The sequence below is a fragment of the Pteropus vampyrus genome, unplaced genomic scaffold, assembly GCF_000151845.1.
Source record: "Pteropus vampyrus isolate Shadow unplaced genomic scaffold, Pvam_2.0 Scaffold68, whole genome shotgun sequence".
NCBI lineage: Eukaryota > Metazoa > Chordata > Mammalia > Chiroptera > Pteropodidae > Pteropus > Pteropus vampyrus.
In genome coordinates, this window is record NW_011888849.1 from 131,447 (window position 1) to 150,290 (window position 18,844).

The 18,844-nt window shown below is 34.4% G+C and overlaps 1 protein-coding gene, 1 non-coding gene and 1 pseudogene across 6 annotated transcripts in view; 2 read left to right on the forward strand and 1 right to left on the reverse strand.

The window, feature by feature from the left end:
* Positions 1 to 18,844, reverse strand: part of TBC1D12 (TBC1 domain family member 12) — a 74,960-nt gene that overhangs the window by 54,298 nt on the left and 1,818 nt on the right. The window lies entirely within an intron of this gene.
* Positions 2,442 to 2,560, forward strand: LOC111740817 (annotated as a pseudogene).
* Positions 14,617 to 14,735, forward strand: LOC111740853. The gene has a single exon (XR_002780764.1). It is a non-coding gene; the product is annotated as a 5S ribosomal RNA (ribosomal RNA).

Sequence of the window (18,844 nt, forward strand, 5' to 3'; positions counted from 1 at the left end):
TTGTCCCCCTAAACCCATTTTCAGGGGACTGGTGAAGTAGAGGTCCCAATGAAAATAAATGTGTGAGACTAGGTTCCTCTTTATCACCTTCTCAAACAGAAGACAGGCAGACACTCCACTCCATACCATACCTTCCCCAACCCAACACACATACTCTTCCCTTTATTCTATCCCCCAGGATAATCAAATTCTTAAATTTAAATTAACACTAAAGGCTTCTTAGCAAAATAAACCATATTCAAGTACCCACACATGAAAGAGAGCACAATTCTTTCTTTCTGAATTCTAGAGGTAGCACTCGACTATATAAAGAAGATTTACATGGCAGTGCTGAGGAAAAGGGTCACTCTTATTCTGTAGTCTTCTAGTTTGGGGGGAGGGGCAGAAAGGAGGAACATTCCTAACTTCTCTCTGCCCCTTTATTCATCTTCACCTGTGGGGTTGCAATTTGGTGACAAACATTGCTGCCTACAGCAGAGAAGATCTTTCTGCTTTCCTAATATGAGGGTAAGTTTTCCCTGTATCCATCTGTCCCCCATCCTCACAGGAAAGGCCTTCCTGTGCCAGTAACTAGCTGGATAAATTTAATTCAGATGAAGTATTAGGAGGCTCACTGCAGCCAAGGCACATCTTTCAGTCCAGATTTCATCAGTATTAAAGCTGATGTTTTGAAGGCCCATTTGTCTGAGTCTATGTCTTTTTTTCTACTAATTCCAAACTCAGATAGGCTAATAAAGAGGTGTTATTTACTGGTTCTCCCTAAACCCTAACAGTCAAGTTTTAATAAGTTGAAAGGGTCTTACTGCTTCAGAAATGCTGGAAATATTAAAAACTATGTGTTTTCTAATTTGGGTTTGTTTTTTCTTATTCTGTGACACATTTTGTCAGTATGTATAGAGAATAGGAAATGTCAATGGTAATCCATCTTTCCCCCATTAAATTCATTGTCCACTCCAATCAACACTATCTCCACACACACAACTATCTACGCATACATGGAGACACAAACACTTTATCTTCCATTCTCTCCACTGATCTGTGTCCACTCTTTTCGGCAAAAAGGAAATGAGAAAATCTGTTGCACGGTTAAGAAACAGCACCAGTTGAGAAAGAGCAGTCTAATGTTTTTATATTGCTGAAACAAAAAAGAAAAAAATAAGAGGCATACCTAGAAAAAACTGATATGGGGATGGGGGCTGGGGGGGGAAGAAAGCCCTAGCCTTCTCTTAGTGGCTTTTATAATAAAGGTTGATGAATGAATGATTCTTGCTTGTTAATACCTGTTAATATTTGCTTGACATATCTGTGTTTCCTTTTCCCAAGATTTCTTTTATTTCACCACACAAAAAGAGTTCCATATGATATAAAAGAGTTAGAAAACTAGCCTACTACACCTTTTTAAAGGACAGAGCTAACCAAAAGGGACAAAATTTGTTTATGCCATGTAAGTTCTCTACTCATGATTTCTAAAGTAGAAGAATCTCCAATGGGTCTTTAAGAATTGGTAAATCCACTTATAAACTGAGATGAAGCCATGTAATCACCAGTTTCTCAGAACTGGAATTTGGTACTAGAGAAAACTGTGGCTGCCTAATTCTGAATCTTCTTACCGCCAACAATGTCAGCTCTAGCCAAAAAATTCAGTTTTTGCCTAACATTTACATCTATACGACTATTTTAACTTTTTAGATTGATTAGATAAATTCTAATCATCACTTAAATGGAGTTGTACATGAAAAGAGGGTTAAAATACTTTTCCAAACAGGAAAAAAAAAAATCGAACTTCAATCAAATGAGTAAAATTGGTTTAAAATATCTGAAATCATGACCTGATCTTTAAACTCTCTCCATAGAAATTGGACTGCTTAAAACACATCAACTTCCTGGACTTTCACTTAAGTTTCTGCAAAGTATAATAGAACGCCAAAAAGAAAACATTATCTAGTGATCATGGAATGCCGCAGCTGACTACATAATTAATTCAAAGAAGCACTATCTCTTTAAAATACAGTACACTTTGGCTACCCTTGAGTATTTTGGATTAAAGATTTGGCATGAAGATTACTTACATTCTTTCCAAACCTCAATCATTTCTCATTGAAAAAGCCTTTCAGCTGACTATACACACATACAAAAAAGTATTTTTTTTTTTTGCCAGATAAGCTTTTTTTAATTTCAAGAATTTTCATTTTTCAGGCTCTTTCTGGATCTTGTCTTTGTCATTATTACAAATCCTAAAAGAACTGTTTTTAAATAGAGAATTTTTATTTAATACATGCTAATTAACATAAAAGTTTTTTTAAAAAAGGATAGAATTCAGTATCATTTACTCTTGGTCAAAAGACAGAATTTCAAGGCTGAGAGTAAAGGTTATAATTTTTTTAAGTATTTTAAAGTTGCCAGGGACCTTAGAGAGCAACCAAGTCAAAAGATCTTCAAGAGTCTACGGCCATGCCATCCTGAACGTGCCCGATCTCGTCTGATCTCGGAAGCTAAGTAGGGTCGGGCCTGGTTAGTACTTGCATGGGAGACCACCTAGGGAGACCAGGTGCTATAGGCATTATTTTTTAAAGAAAATATCTTCAAGAACCAATGAACCTATATGAATGGACTATAGGTCCCTCAAACTATATGAAGTAAACAGTGTGCTTATGAACATTTTTCTTGGGCAGCTGTCTAGAGTTTTCATCAAATTCTCCAAGGATTCAGTGTGCTACCCCACCATCCCCAAGAAAGGTTCATGAGCCACTTTCCACGGTCACATCACTAACAAGTGTCTGAGCCAGGTCTCTTGCATAGTTCCTTTTCTTTCTAATCACACTTATCCTGTTCACGTCCTCCAAAGAACAATCAAGATATAAGAGCTTTCAAAACTATCCGTTTTTTTCATCCCACACATTGTCAAAAGGCCTCTTGATATTCATTTAAACAGTTCAAAAATATAAATTATTTTCTTCTTCCTCCTGTGTTCATGTCAGCAAGTCACCTTATGGTATGTCTTATCTGTTATAGTAAATAAGTTTCAGACAATATCTTAAAGATTTTTAAAAATTCTTTTGTTGCAGGGAGAGAGCAAAATTGAATTAAGGGAAAAAGAAAAAAAATCACAAAAATATTCTTGCTTTTGTGCTGGATACTACTTATATCATGTATCAAATGCTTCATGAACAGAATCTCCATTGGTTTAACCTCAATGTAGTATCTAAGACATTCGGAAGGAAGATAGAAACCACCAGAGGAAGAAAAGAGGAAGGGTACAAGAAAAAAACTTTTAGGACAAGAACAGAAACAGTAACAAGGAACAACATCAGCAAAATATGAGCAAAATATTCCAGTCACCAGGATATAAGCTATCTTTTAACCCTAAGAGGAAGTTGGGAAAGAAAGGCAAGAAAAGATGATGATGAATAAAACTAACCACATGTGTGAATATTTTTTTATTTATGCCTCTTGTATAAATAAAACGAACTATGTTAGTGTTTTTATTTACAATATGAGTAAAATAGCTTCATATATATTTAATCTTCATAATGGGTACAGAGTTTCCTTCCAGAGTAATAAATATGTTCTAAAATGGACTGTGGTGATAGTTGCACAACTCTGAATATACTAAAAACCACTGAGTTATATACTTTAAAAGAATGACTTGTATAGTATGTGAACTATATTTCATTTTTTTAAGTGAAAAAAAAAATCGAAAGTGACAATATGCGAAAGGAAATATAACAAGACCAAGTAGGTTTATCTCAGAAATGCAAGGCTTATTCAATGCTCGAAAGCCAATCAATGTAATTCACTATGTTAACAGTCTGAAGAAGAAAACACATGTGATCACATCAATTGATGCATTTGACAATATCATAAATCCATTCCTGATTTAAAAAAAAATACACAGAAAACTAGCAATGGAAGTTCTTTAGCCTATATAAGGGCATCTACCAAAAAAAAAAAAAAAGCCCTACAGCTAATGTCTAATGTCATACTTAATCACGAAAGACCATATGTTTTAGAGATCAGAAACAAGACAAGGCTGTCCACTCTCATCACTTCCATTCAAAATCATACTGAAAGTCCTAGCCAGTGCAATAGGCAGGAAAAATAAGTCTCATAGATTAGAAAGAAAAAAATTACATTTTCCGCATTTACAGACATTATTGGCTAGATAAACAATCCCACAGAATCCACAGAAAAGCTCCTAGAACTAATAAGTTTATTAAAATGGCTACAAGACACAAGGCAAACAAAAATCAATCATATTTCTATATACTAGCAATGAATAATTAGAAACTGAAAAATTTTTTTAAATAGCATTTTTTTAATGATATATTAAAAAAATATTAAATAGATATAAATCTAACCAAACATGAGCAGGATGTGTATGCTAAAAACTACAAAAGACTGATGAAGGAAATCAAAAAAGACCAAAATAAATGGAGAGACACACCGTGTTCAAGAAATGGAACATTCAATGTAGTAAGGATGTCAAATTCTCCCCAATTAACAAGGATTATCTTAGATACAAACAAACTGATTTTAAAATTAATACAGAAAGGCAAAGGAGCTGAATAGCCAAGACAATTCTGAAAATTTAGATATTATCTTCTGCATTAGAATATGAGCTCTATGATCACCTTGTATCTCCAGTGCTGTGCTTGAGCTCATGAATGAAAGAAAGTCTGCTAATTTGGGGGAACTACAGAAAAAAAAATCACTTTTGTCCTCAAACTTAGTTGTCTTAGTAGGATCTGGCTGCTATAACAAAATATGATTAACTTAGTGGCTTATAAACAACAGAAACTTTTTTCTTACAGCCTGGAGGCTGAGAAGGCCAAGATTAAGGTATTGGCAGATTCAGTGTCTGGTGAGACCCCACTTCCTGGTTCATAAACCACCAGTTTTTCAATGTGTCCTCACATGGTGGGAGGGACAAGAGCACTCTCTGGGGTCTCCGTTAGAAGGGCACTAATCCCATTCATGAGGATTCTACCCTCATGACCTAAGTGCCTGCCAAAAGCTCCACCTCCAAATACTATCTCACTGGGGATCAGGTTTCAACATATGAATTTGAGGGCTGGGGCAACACAAACAAACATTCAGTCTACAGCATTAGTCTTACGGAGGAGTATAGTCTGGTGAGCCATTATTTCTATGAAGCTTTCTCCTCTATAAAGTCACTAGTTCTAGGAATCATACTCTTCTGGTACTTTTCACTTTCTACCTTAACTGATCTGAATACCACTTTTAATTATAAATGCATTGAAAATGAGATTTGTGTAACCTTCACAATGCCCTGCATATAAAGTATTTAAAATACCCAGTAAATATTTTATTTTTTAAACTACTACAATAAAAATTGGCTGTCTTTCTACTGTGTACAGTTCTACAAGTTTTACCACGTTTAATTTGTGTAATTACCACCACAATTGAGGTATAGAACAGTTCCATCACTGCAAAAACTCCATCATGTTACCTCTTTGTAGTTACCCTCTCCTCTAATCCCTGTAAAGCACTGAAATGAGCCTGAAGATTGACTTACACAAGCCAAATTTAGTGCCAGAGAAGTAAATCTTGTTTTCTCCATCTCATGTTCCCTGCCAGCATCACATTGTAGCATTTCAATTTATGTTTACAATGTCGTCATCACTGGCTGCACCAGAAAAGCCTTATTCTACCTCCTTCTTTTCCTGCTATGTAGTCAGTGCTCAAATATGCTTGCTGAATGAACCAAGGAAAGAGTCAGACAAATAGAAATTAGAGGAAAAGAATGACAGATAACTCATTCTGGCTAGAATGACAATATACAAGTAGGAAAGAATAGAGCATTTCATTTCCTTGCCTTCAAATCCTAATCCTAGCATTAAGGCTCCTCACAATTTGGACCCAAATTATCTTTCCAACATCATTTCCTACTACTCCTTGTACAATTAAGAGAAATATATGAGGCTTTAGCATCCCTACAATCCACTCCCATTTCTTTGACAGTGCCTTTGACCCAATCCCTACTGAAGTAGTAACCCCAAAGTGACCATTTTTATATCTTATGGTATTGCCTCTCAGTGAGTGCTGATTAGATAGGACTGCTGATAAAACAGGGACAAATTCATACATAGGCTAAGACAATCAGATTCTCGGGGTTTTTAAATAGAAGACTTAGAGATTGACTCAGTCAAGACAGTAGATGCTTGAACTGATAAATCATATAAAGCTGGAGCAGCTTTACAGTATTTTTGCAGGTGGAAACCACATATTGAACAACTAGGAGACAGAAAAGAGATGAGAAAAAAACAACTCTTGAAAGGCAGAGAAACCAATGTTCCAATGTTCTGTAGCCTGGGTATATTATATTTTCTATCTTCACAATGTCCACAAGATGCCTAGTACATGCCTACAGCAAACTTTCCTTCATTTAAGGTAGCTTAAGTGGGCTTCTGTTCCTTATAACTAACATAAACCCTAACATATCAGCCAAATTGTACTCTTTTTCACAAATTCTGGACTTTCCAGCCTCTGTGCTCTGAACAGCTACATACAAATCTTAGTTCCCCTATTAAAGTAAAAACAAAGTTACACATACTTAAAACTATAATAAACCAAATTTAAATCCAGAAAGTATAAAGACAAGCCAAAGAATTAGAGAAAATACTTCCAATTCATGTATCTGATAAAGGTATAGTATCCAGAATATATAAAGAACCCATATAACACAACAACAAAAATACAAACAGCCCAATTAAAAATGGGCAAAGGACTTGAATGGGCAACATTTCTCCAAAGACATACAAATGGCCAACAAGTACATGGAAAGATGCTCAACATTATTAGTATTAGGGAAATTCAAATCAAAGCCACAATAAACTACTACTCCATACCCATTAGAATGGCTATAACTTAAAAAAAAAAAAAAAGAAAAGAAAATGATAAGTGTTGGAGAAGATGTGGAGAAACCAGAACCCTCAAAAAATTCCTAGTGGAAATGTAAAATGGTGCAGTTGCTATGGAAAACAGCTGGCAGTTCCTATTATAGTTGCTAGAGGGTTGGGGAGTTTCGGGGAAGGAGAGTGACTGCTAATGGGTATGATGTTTCCTTTTGGAGTGATGAAATATTCTGGAACTAGACGGCAATGATGACTGCACAACACTGAATGTATTAAATGTCACTAATGGTAAATTTTGTTATATGTATTTTACCATAATAAAAAAAAAATTGTAAAAGGTTTCTAATACTGAAATTCCAATTATCAGTTTTTAAAATATGGTTGCCAGTTTAATTTAACAGATTAAACTCATGTCTTTCAGTAGGAATAAGTATGCCAAACCAAAACCATAGCTAAACCACAGATTTTTGTAAAATAAGAGCTATTTCAAGGAAATCTATCTGGCTGTTTGGTATTAAATATATTAAGTAGAAAACTAAATTCCACTGATTAAGGCTTTTTAAACAAAATACAAAAATGATTGTTCATATCGAAAGCTGTTTATTCCAGAGGAGATGTTTTTAAGTTTTAGCAAATCTAAAATACAGGTTAATGTATTAAAATTATTAAAAACTTCACTGACAGTAAAAAAATTTCATTTAGTATGGACTCCTAAGAATGAATTAAATGACAAGATGTTTGCTATTAATAAAAAGATCAAACTATAAAAAGAGTGCAAGAAAAAGCTAGACATATCTACTACTGAAACTGATAGTACTTGTTTTACTAATTAGAAAAGCTAAAGAAAATATTTACCTCACAAGTGGAAAAGTATAAAGGATACTTCAAAACTAGCAGCAGCATTAAGGTAATATTTATAATACAAAGTTCAACACTTCTTTTACATTATAACATTGTCAGTTACAGATGCTGTATATGGATTTTACTGCAAACTATTAAGTCAGTCCTTTTAAATATGGACTGCTTTGCAAACTAGTAACAAGAATTTTAGGCTTCATCAAAATTGAACTGATATAGCTAGTCTCACCTAAAAATGACCAAATTTAAGGATGGCAGACCCCAAGTCTCTGACTTTATTTATTCCTTGAAAAGAGTACCAGGTGTGAAATCATTTATGCCTGTTTGTACAAAATTCAACTATTTACATATTATGTCTAACTATTTGCTTAGGAGTGAATCTATTATACATAGGATACTGGAGTTCTTATTACAGTTAATATACAACTGAACTTGCTTAGTTTGCCTTCCTAATGTATTTCAGCTATGATTCCCCTTCAACATTCAGTTCTTCAGTTCTATCTTACATTGGACAATTGATTTCTCTCCTACAGGAACATCTCCCAAAGACAGGTACCAAATATACTCTGAGAAATGATACCACTAAAGTAATAAGTGAAGAGCCTCCCAGAGTGACCACATCAAAAATTCCAATCATTTGGCTATACGAGTGCTGGTACCTTTAAAAAAGTTTTTAATCCAATAAATCTTTGTGTTATTATTATATATTAAGCTATATGTCTCTATGCAGAGACAAAAAAAAGCAAAAAAGACATGTTCCCTATGTCCAGGGGGTTTGCATCTTAGAAGAGACACATATACATAGAAGTAATTATGAAAGCCTCAATACTCTGTCTTAACCTCATTCACTCCTCAAAAATGGCTGATGGGTATACTGCCACCACCTATTTTTACAAAGCAATGTATAGAACTTGTGCATGGAACATGTGCAAGTCTTGGATGTAAATACTTGATTTTACAGTTTTCTCTTAAGTTGTTTCCTTTTTGATCCATGACAGCAAAACAACTAGTCTAATAGCTATTCTGGCTCTTTTTCTTCCTCATCAAATTCCTTTAAAAACATGGTACCCATAATGCGTCACATGACTCTATTTTCATACCATCCCACTTCTCTCAAAACAAAAATCAGATTCAAAGTTTACCTTCATTAAAGCTTCACAAAAAGGGTACTGGTAAAAGCAAATGTCAATTTGTTAGCTATCCCTCAAGCAGGGATTAAATTTAATGTTATTTGAATCAATTATCTGGATATCACATATTAATAAAGAGACTGACAAGCACCAATAAACTACCACAAGTGTATCCAAGCCCCAGTTTCTCAAGTTTCAAAGCATGTGCCACACTGCTACAAGAGTCACTGTTCTAAAACACAATCTGAAGCATGTTGACCACGTTTTAAAAACCCATCAAAGGTCCAATGCACTGCCATCTCTCATGGAATCAATTCAAATTGCTTAGTTCTATCACACAAACCCCTTCATTATTTAGTCCCAATCTTTTTTCCTGTTTTTGACACTCTACCTCTCCTGCCCTAAGGATAATCATACTAATGAGCACCTGCAGTCCCAGAAGTGCTACTGCTATTTCATCTACAAATTTTGTATATGCTGTTGTGTGCGTTTACTGACCTCAGTCTTATTCCAATCCAAACCCTCCCCATCCGTGAAGAGTTCCCTACTTCCCACCCCAATGTTAATCACTCCTTCGGTTCTACTGATGCGTCCTTATAGCTTCTTTTATAGCACTAATCAGGTAATATTGTAAGTATTGATTTATATAACTCCCCCATCTTAAATTTATTAATATTCCATCATCTAATTTCCTTAGTGATTCATTTACATAAGACTCAATAGCATTTGTGAATGAATAAATGGTAAGAAAATTGCAAACTAACTCAAAATTGTATATGCTTAGCTAGGAGAGTCCAAAAACAAACAAACAAACAAAAAAATGGTTCCATAGCAATCTTTAACTTTCTGAAGGAAAATCTGTAAAAGAACTGACTTGTTCTTTATGGCTCTAAAGGGCAAATTAGGACTAAGAACATTACAAAGAGATACACTGTGCTGCGACATAAAGAACCTTCTAACAATTAATAACCACAGTAGGCTGCCTTTAAGAAACTGAGCTCCTTGTTAGTGAAAGAATTCAAGCAGGCTAAACAATATCCATTGGGTGCCTAAAAACTCTCTAAGAATAAAGCTGCAGAAACTTAGCTCTAGGGTTGTTGTTCTTGTTACTTTGTTTTGTTTTCTTAACATTCTGTTCATGTCTAACCTAGAAGTACTTCCTGAATTGATAGAACCTATGACAGAACCTATGACAGATCCTACCTTCCAGTAGCACAGTTGAAATCTTTCTCCTGACCAAAGTAATTGTCTTTTTTTGTCCTACATGGTGTTATGATATTTCTATCAACAAAGAACTAAATCAAAAAATTATATTTTGGTGGTCTCATATAAGAGCAAAACTATCATGTATTCATTAAAACATGGAGCTAGTTAATCTTTTACCGAAGAAAGTTTTATAGTGGTTGTCTTCTAAAATTTTTCCTTCATGCAGCATAATTCTCAGCTATTTTATTAGTATGCCTAATATTAAAAGTTAATCACTGTCCGACTATTTTTGACTATATTAATGTGCTTCTGGGATTATATTACAAAGATAGACATCATCCTCTAGTTATATATTTAATTGTTGTGCCGGTTATGTTATATAATCATTATCAAAAAGTTTATTTTATTAGTCTTTAGATACAAATTTTGTGCTCAACTCCCAATTTGGAATCATAACAAATAATACCCAAGAATTATCAAACAATACCCAAGAATTATCAACGTTTTTAATTCTAGGTAGTACTAACGAAGTTTAAAAGTCAGTCCAACAGAGATAGAATGAGGAGTGTCAAGGGCCATGTAAATAAAAAAAGCAACATAAATTCTATCACTCTTCCAAAATCCAAAAACTACTTAGTTGAGACCTTTTACTAATTTAAAACTTCAATAACTTACTTCAGAACTTAAATTTCTACACAGTATATCTTTCTGATAATAACAACTAACTTTCTCCTCATAGGTGAGGGAGATTTTAATTGTTTGCTAGATTTACCATGGTGCTTGTAAGAGAAATTTTCCTTTTAGCACTGGAACTCAAGTAAGAATACACTGTGTAAAACTGTATTTTGCATTTATTTTGCCCTTTGATACGTGTACTTTTTAATAACCTGAATCTATCATACTAACAACCTGAACTTTTAAAGCCTAAATTAAGCCTTATATATACCAACTGTCATTAAAAAATATTTCACTTGCACGATTATAGGCAAGTGAAGTTAGGCTATGAGGGCACCGAGACATTAGGGAAGTTAAGAGGTAGGGGCACTGCAGATATCTTCAAGGAAAGAAATTGCCAGAAACATCCACAAAGGCCCTGAAAATAGAAAAAATAAACACAAAGATAATCTGAAGCCCACAGGCCAAAGTACAGAGCTAATTTCCAGCTAACAATTATTCTCTCCAGCATTTTTGCTCTATACAAACCTCTTCAAACTCCTCTCTCTTTCTCCTGTCTCTAATCATACCTCCATACCCTTTATCTTCTTTCTTACCACCTTAACCGGAATAGTATGGAAACAAAGTATTTATCTTTAGTTTTATTTTATATTCCCTGCCCTGCTTTTCAAAAGCAGATAATATGAGCATTTTATGTTTTTCTAACAACAACGAAAAAATGTTGTAGTGTTTGGATAACTTTTTCCTAGAACAACAGAAAAGCATTTCCCCTACTTGACTAGAAAATGACTACAAACAGTCTAGATGAAAACCAGATTTGGAAAATCTAAATAATGCCCAATGTATGATGAGTAGTTGTACATTACAGTATTTAGGAAAGTATGAGAAAACAGCACATAACTTTATTTCAAAACTATCATGTTCAGTTCCAAACTTAAAATATTTTAATCTGTGTGGGGTTAGAGACAGGCAGATGGAAATATTTTTAACCAAGAAATGTATCCCAAAATAAAATTCAAATTAAAAAGAAACCAATAACAAAATTCAAAAGTAAATTAAACACATTACCAAGTTCACTGCCAAACTAGCTTTAAGTAGGAGCATAACTTGTAGCTTGGTTTCCTAAGGTGAACTTCTCTTAATTACAGGAAAGAGCCTGCTGAAAACCCAGACAGTCACATGGGTTTCCTTCTTTCTTCTTTCAGCCACAGAAATAAGTCCAAGAAAGGCTGAAGCAGCAAATTCTGGAGGGGCATAAGCCATGTGTAATGTGCAGGATTTTTTCGCAAAGGCATGGAAAAGAATTACAACAGCAGAAGGAAGGAAAATTAACACTCTTTTTGATAAGCTATAAATAAGGAGAGATAAAGTTATGACTGCACATTAAAGAGACCTGAGTAAGGTTTTGTGAGCTAAAGCTTTTTACAGAACAGGTAAGCATGGCAATCTAAACAGCATAAAATCAAAGTAAAAGACCCTTCCCACCAATAAAAAGGAAGCAAAGATTTAATTAGGCAGAGATAATTTCTCAACTAGTGAGGGTTAACAAAATACTTTTACATTTGTATTTATATCAGTTCTCTATTGTATTTCTATTTATACTCACCAATTACGTAGTAAAGAAATATGACCCAATTTTAAATAAATAAAGCAATCTGAGCTATAAATGTATGTTGTAACTTCTTTCAATTATTACCTGAAAAGACCTGCTTATCAACAATTACTTCAGTAATTATAGTCTGGGAACCACCTGCATCAAAATCACTTGAGAGTACACATGTGGTAAATATTTGGATTTCTGCTAGTCCCCACCCAAGTCTCCTGAATCAAAACGGGAGCAGGGGCTCAAGGAATCTGCATTCTTAACGTAACCACAAACACCACAACCACCACCACCACAACACCACACTACACCACCCCGCCCCCATAATTTTAAACACTAAAGTTTAAAAATTACTATAGTAGGGTCCAAGCAAATATCAACCAGAACTAACTGGGAAAAACTTTTAGTATAGTTAACAGAGTTCTCAGGAAGAAATATGCAGCCTCAAAAAGGACTGACTTTCCCTTTCTGAATAATACATTTAGAGATGGGTAACAGATGTATCACCTCAAAATCTCCAAATGTTTCCACTCTTCCCTAAAGCTTTCCTACTACAACATTCTAAGTATGAAATGCATGAGTAAGCCAAGTTAAACATTTCATGAACTTAAACTTAAAAATTGGCTTTGCCTGTCTCTAGGAGTTCCTTAAAACATTAAAGATACAAATATTTTAATCTTTCTCAACACTCCCGCCTTTCAGTCCCTTCTCAGATTTGTTCTAGTCAAAGCTTCAAGACTTCTGTAAATTTTATACCACTATACCAGAGTCCTCTTTAACACTCATCCAACCCCAGAGACAAATTATATTTTAAAATCTACTACACAAACTGTGTAAAGAGTCTTCAGGTCATACACAAAATTCATTCTAGTCTTTTCCTTTCTTTGAATCAGTGGATTTCAGTGATGGGATTGGGAAAGGGGCTGTGGTGGTCTTGCTGCAGCTTGAATAATAACATTTGCATCCTCACTAAATGCCACATAATACAAAGCACTTAAAATATTATCTCATTTAACCCTCATGACAATTCCATGAGGTAGATATCACTATTACCCCCTTTTTATGGATGAGTTGCTTAAGGTCCACAGAGGTCAAGTAACTTGTCCATAACTACACAGCTAGTAAGCTAATTCAAACCCATGCTCTCTAACTTCCAGAACCAGCCTTTTTAACCACTACACTTTCCTGTAGTTTTGAAGATGCCACCTGCCAAAAGCAAGTCCCCTGAATTCAACCAGGTAAGGGTTGTGGATTTTGCAGAATCTAATTGCTTTTCATGTGCTTTTAGGAGATTTTGAAGTATAACAAAGGATAGGAACTACTGCACTAGGCTACTGGTTCGCCAGAGTGGAACACTGGTAACCTCTGAGAAATAACTCATGGTCTGAAAGTTAATTTCAAATTCTAGTTCATTGATTAACTAGAATTTACTTATTATCCTAGGCATTCTCTCTCCTATTCCAAAGAAATTTTAAGATTAAAAAAATATATATAATTTGCTAAAGAAAAAAATTAGAACTGCTGGTCTATACTGCCTACATATGAGAAACTAAATAAAGATCACTGATGTTTAACATGATTACTCTGAGGCAGATTACTCTGTTAGAACTTACTGAAAGAAATGTTGAAGGTAGAATCTAGAGTAAAGGAGGATATTTCTACCTCTGGCAACCTTCTCATTTTACAGATGAAAAACATCTTGTTTTTTTTTAAGCATCCTCTTTAACTCAGTTCACATCTGTAATATTTAGCCAGCAAATGTCTGAGGTCTACAACAGTATGTGCAAGAGGCTCCTGTAATGCAATATCACAGTATATTGAAGCTGGAAGGGACTCTGAATCTCCTGATTTCACAACTGCTCCTCAAATTAAAACCTTTCAGTCAATAATCCTATATCAAATAAAGTGTGAAATTTAATTAAGAGTAACATACAGCAGGTCCGCGAATAACGTTTCATTCAACATCGTTTCATTTTAAAGTTGATGAGATGCTGTAGGACTCAACTCATTTACATCTCTTAGTCTATGGTAAAACTGGTTTCGCCCACATCATTTCACTGAAATTCGCAGAACCCATCAACGATGTTAAGTGAGGCCTTACTGTACAAATGTTGCTTTCCAAGTTATGAGAAATGAACCACAGTAATGTGATGTTGATAGTAGGGAAACTGGGTGAGCATTATGCGAGAACTTTCTGCACTATCTGCGCAACATTTCTGCAAATCTAAAACTATTCTAAAATAAGTAGTATTTTAAAAAATAAAAAGTTGTCTACAGCCATGCTACCCTGAACGTGCCCAATCCCATCTGATCTCGGAAGCTAAGCAGGGTCGGGCCTGGTTAGTACTTGGATAGGAGACCACCTAGGAGGACCAGGTGCTGTAGGCGTTAAAAAAAATGAAAAATAAGGGATTGTAGCCTGACAAGGTCCTTGCAATCTGTGAGGTCAACCAAGGGCTGCCTCGCCTAAATGAATGAATGAATGAATGAATGAATGAATGAATGAATAAAAAGTAAATCTCTATGCCCATTTCAAATAGCTCAAGTAACTCCAAACAAGTAACTTCCGGTTAATGAGATTAATAGTCTGCTTTGCTTATTACCAGGATATAGTTGTTAAAATATTAATTTAGTTTAACATTTCAAAATAATACGTTTGAGCACTTAAAATTATCTTGGTCCCACAAAAATTGGAGTTTCCCAATACCTCTACCTAATTTATATTCACATTGTCACATCGCTAACTATCCACCTTAAAATCACAACTACATTTCTAAGGTTAAGTACTTGACCTTAAAATGTGGACTTAAAATGGTTTAGTGTAGATCCCTACAGTTTTTTGTGGTTGTCTGGTTTTTCCTGTTTTTTGGGGTTTTTTTAAGAAAATATTTGGGAAAAAATACTGGATCTTGGGGGGAAACATGAATGAAAAGTTACAATAGGCTTTTGAGCCATTGGCTCCCCGATCTATTATTATAATGGGTTTAACAGAAATGATATATAATGAAACCAATTTCACCATTATAATATTATAATGTTTAACAACACTCTACAATCTATACACTTTTATTTTTATTCTAGAGCAATTAATTACACATTCTTTTCAGCTTTTCTAAAATTTTAATTTTAATTATCTTAAGATGCAAATAATGCCAAAGGCGTTCCATTAATGACACAAAAATACTTTTGCATTTATTTTTATAATCTCTTATAGTAACGAAAATTTTTAATTTATATCCTGATGTTTTATCATTCTATTTATAATTATTCCACACCTATATTAAAAAACTGCTTGCTTTGGAAGCCATAAAAATCTTTTAAAACTTATCAGAAGTTTAATATTTTGCCTTAATCAAGATGTTGAAGAAGGAATTTTTAAAGAAACAGGTTTTGAAACTGCAGTTTTTATTTTAGTCAGCTGAGAGAAATACACACAGGAACAAATAAGGAAGCCCATAGAGGTCTATGATGGTTCAATCGAGTGAATTATGATTTTGTCAACTAGTGTAAATTCTGGTGGAAAAAAAAAAATGTGGTTGATTTTGTTGTTTCTGAGAACCTTAAACTGAGAAAAATTATTACTTAAGATTTTAAATGCTCAATATCATAATTAACAAAGAGAATATATACTCTCAACCATTTTCATATTGGGGAGAACAGAGACTACCTAGATGTGAAAAGAAATGACTAAAAGAGCGTCTAGTCTTCCCTATCCAGCCTAACTAATAAAAAGGGCTCTGTGAAAGTAGTTTTTTGCCACAACATTTAGGAAGTTTCAAAAGTCAGTAATTAAATGCAAATCTACCTGAATCTATATGTTCCAGAATCTATAAAGTCAATTTTCTTTTCAGACAGAAGGAAAAAAATCTTCAATACTTTCTTCCGTACTTGGCTATGCCTGTTAAGACCACCAAATTCTTGTAATTCATCAATGAAGACTATAAAAATTACCAACACTACCAGGAGACACAGATAGATACCTGTGTATTTTTAAATAGCAGTAACTATGCCAGTGTATTCCAAACAAGCCCTAAAAGTAAAAATGGCTTTTAAAAAAATACACCTATAAATACACCTTTAAAAATATACATCTATGTATATTTTTATATACATAGATGTATATAAAATATGATCCATTCTACTTGAAATGTATATAAAATATGATCCATTCTACTTGAAAACAATGGATCATATAAAATATGATCCATTCTACTTGAAAACAATTAAGACATAAATTTGTTTTAAGGGCCCATAAAAATGGTTCAAAGCCACTTTAAAAAAAAAAAAAAGAGTAAGATCATTGAGGAACAAATCTAGCCTGGAAACAAAAGTTTTTGTTTTCACCTCCTCACTGCTGAGTTGGTGACAGTGGAGGTAGTAGTACCCATCTAGCATTTCAAGACCTTTGTAGACAGGAAAGGGCCAAGGGAATGTTACTTTTAGAGTTTCCACAGTCAAATCACCATAAACACAGAGATGCCTGTATAAAGCTGAAGCAAGCCCCTGTTCTGTCCCCAAAAGGGACAGAACAACTCAACTCATCTGGAAGGAAGGGAAAGCAGGAGATCACTAGAGCAGTCCCACCTGGGCCAAATTGCTCTCTCTTATTAGATGTCTACCTCACTCAATGAAGCTTCTGTCAATGATGTGTCCAAACCGAACATAACTTTGTAATAATAGATAGATTGCTGTAAAATGTTTCCCTCTTTACTTCTGTTAAAAGAAACATGAAGCTATTCTTTAGAAGTATTTATTTCTATTATAGATTTTTTTTTTTTGGCCCAGGGAACGAAAAGAGAGGAAGTGGGAAGGGAAAGATGGAGGATAATCAGGTGGGAGAGAAAAGAAGCCACAGGTGAGCAGCAATAGTGATGGAATGTAAACCTGGACTGAAAACGAGAAATCCTGGTTTCTAATCGCAGCTCTACCATTAGCTAACTAAACTAACTACCTTCTTTAGACAGTGAGCTTCTTCATCAAAAAATGAAGTGAGGGTAGGGGTTGCATCCAAGAACAAGAATACATCCTAGAGCAAGATATCCTAAAGGGAACCCTCACCCAGAGCTTTAGAGTTGAGAATGACAACTGTGCATAGGAACCAAAAAAACCTCTTAGGCTTGAGAAACAAGGGAAATTTCTGATTACTATGCTTGGGTGATGAAAGACTATTCAAAATTATTAGATACAAATTACTACCTAGAGAACAGTAAAGAGGGAGGGTCCATGCAAGTTGCCAATTCAACACCACTTGAGTGGGGTTCTTCATACCAGCATCAGGCATTGTAGATTCAGAAATGAATGTCATAGTCTTTGCCGTTAAAGTGTTCAGAATCCAGTTAAGGTTTTGGCTAATGCTAAAATAAAAACTGTGCCTATTATCAGACTCTGCCTTTTCCCACCAATGTTATGTAAAGAAAGCAATGACACCTAGAATCTTTACATTCAGATCTCAATTTAAAAAAATCAAGCTTAGAGAAATTAACTTCAGGAACCTTATGTTTTCTGACTTCGAACCCAGTCATCTGACATACATCATTAGTGTGGCCCTAGGAGTGTCAATTAGCTATATTAATTAAAGTCCTATTCACCTAAAAGTTAAAGAAAAAATTTTAAACTATATCATAATTCCTGCCTCCTGTTAATAGTATGAAAGCCTCTTATAACAGATTTACCTTGTTGTTACTCATAAATTGTAATGCATACATATGTATGTCTTCAAACTTAATCCCCACTAGCCTGCACTCTACATCCAACTCAAGGACCATTGTCCAAATCATTTCCATTCCCAATGGGTGGCACAGAGCAAGTACTTTGCATATACTGGTTGAATTACTGCTCTCCAAAGCCCCTTCCAGGTCTAAAACTGCCAGACACTTGACATCAAAACATAACCAATAAACACCCAAAGGCCACACAAGGTCATAAACTTATACTTAACTCACCTTAAGAGCTTTTAAAATATTGCCACAAGTTTTAAGTATATTTTTGCAACTACTAGCACAAATGCATATCTCACTAGTCTACATATTTTGTTCTATGACTAACACAAAATTAGAACTTCCCAATCTTGATTTAAACAACTTTATAATTTATTTGTAAATTTTACAAGCAGGAAAAATAACGGATAATAAAGTAGAAAAAAGAATAAGAACTATTCATTACAATCAGAAAGCTGTGGTTTGTCTACAAAGCACACTAATTGTATGATCCTCTATATCTTAAACTGCAGAATTTGTTGATTTCTGGTTTTTGTCAAGATTCTTGAAAATGGAACAAAAAATAACAGAGAACTCTGAAAGGAAGAATTTTAGCATTTGGAGTTACTTCTCTACATTTTTTTGAAGCATGTCAAAATCTGACTCAAGGGAGATTGCTCTTACTCTTTACTGTGAATTACTATGAGTATTTTCTGACTATTTATCCCAGACACACCAACAAAGCTCCATTTTTAAATCTGCAATGTCCTGCACCATAATTTAATTTCAAGAATAGCAGGT